Source organism: Bactrocera latifrons, unplaced genomic scaffold, assembly GCF_001853355.1.
Source record: "Bactrocera latifrons isolate USDA-ARS-PBARC rearing strain unplaced genomic scaffold, ASM185335v1 scaffold_1050, whole genome shotgun sequence".
NCBI classification, from domain to species: Eukaryota; Metazoa; Arthropoda; class Insecta; order Diptera; family Tephritidae; genus Bactrocera; species Bactrocera latifrons.
The window spans coordinates 38,535-40,100 of record NW_017534465.1 but is presented as its reverse complement, the minus strand read 5'-3'; the positions used below and the strand labels follow the sequence as shown (position 1 = coordinate 40,100).

At 36.0% G+C, this 1,566-nt stretch overlaps 1 protein-coding gene across 1 annotated transcript in view; it reads left to right on the top strand.

Moving 5' to 3' along the window:
- The first annotated feature begins 689 nt into the window (after positions 1-689).
- The window catches only part of LOC108969704 (kelch-like ECH-associated protein 1), a 31,230-nt gene continuing 30,353 nt past the window's right edge, over positions 690-1,566 (top strand). The window contains exon 1 of the mRNA XM_018934601.1: positions 690-694. The gene's annotated coding sequence lies outside the window, so the exon portion shown is untranslated. The remainder of the gene's footprint in view (positions 695-1,566) is intronic.

The window sequence follows — 1,566 nt, the reverse complement described above, 5'->3', positions numbered from 1 at the left end:
TCATCTTTACATGAAAGCCTATCGTCGGTCAATTGATCATCCTCTGACAATGCGCTTGAAGCAAATTAGGCTTATCGGACAAAAGGTGACCATGTCGAGAAAATTTTGTAACAGGTCAATTGTTCACAAATGTCCACCAAATAATTTGGATGACCGTAAAGTGAAGTTGTTCGTGATAGCAGGCACTCTAAAGATATCAACTGACAGTGTAATCATATCATTCACACAAATTTTTGTATGAGAAAGATCTATGCAAAGTGGGTGCCGCTCAAATTTAATATTTAAGTARTTTTAAAAATGTTTCTATAAAATTGTTTAAAAATTTTTCTATTTTACCAGGGAAAAGAACCAGTTGGTTTCAGTGGAAGAATTGAACTGAATTTTCCAATTTTTTGATTTGTGAAATAAATTAGCAATTTTTTTAATCATTTGAATACTGACATTAATAACATCGGAGTTTATTAATTAAGAAGAAATATTGTGAACAAGTGATTCTRATTCTTCATATAGGTTATTACTATTAGTCCTTTTTATACTCTTGCAACCAGTTGGTACAGAGTATTATAGCCCTGACATACCAGCAAAATTAATGCGCATTGAAATTTTATGATGACAGACGGCAGACTTGTGCATTTCGACAGCTGATTGTGAAATTTGTTTATTTGAATAAGAGAAATTGTTAATAGGAATTTTGGTATTTTTGGAAAATCAATATAAATTTAACGAAAAATTTGTTTATTATTAATTACGTTCAAAGATAATGGAGYGAAATTAAAAGCAATAATTGATTGCGAAAAATGCGCGAAAAAAGTGTGCGAAAAAGTTAAGAATGTTGGAAAAATGGATAGCAAACTGTGCGTTGTTTATCTTCTGCCCTCTAAAAATTTTCAAATTTGCTTTTGTTAATATATGTACTTTCAAATCATTTAATTAGCAATATAAAACTGACTTCCAGCGACATCTGTCAAAAAATATCAAAAATCTGTCATTTTTGAGCAATATTCTTCTTCTTCTTCTTGATTCGCGTAGTCACCGCTTTCGCGATTATAGCCGAGTTAACAACCGCGCGCCATTCGTTTCATCTCTTCGTTACGTGGCGCCAATTAGATATTCCAAGCGTAGCCAGGTCCTTCTCCACCTTTTCCTTCCAACAGAGTGGAGGTCTTCCCCTTTTTCTGCTTCCCCGGACGAGTACAGCTGAATACTTCAGAGCTGAAGTGTTTTCGGCCATCTGGACAACATGACCTAGCCAGCGTAGCCACTGTCTTTTAATTCACTGAACTATGTCAATGTTGCATATATCTCATATAGCTCATCGTTTCATCGCATGCGATATTCGCCGTGGCCAACGCGCAAAGGACCATAAAACTTTCGCAGAACCTTTCTCTTGAAAACTCGCAACGTCGACTCATCAGTTTTTGTCATCGACCAAGCCTCTGCACCATATGGAGCTATGAGTGACTTATAAAGTTTGGTTTTTGTTTGTCGAGAGAGGACTTTGCTTCTCAATTGCCTACTCAGTCCGAAGTAGCACCTGTTGGCAAGAGTTATCCTGCGTTGGATTTC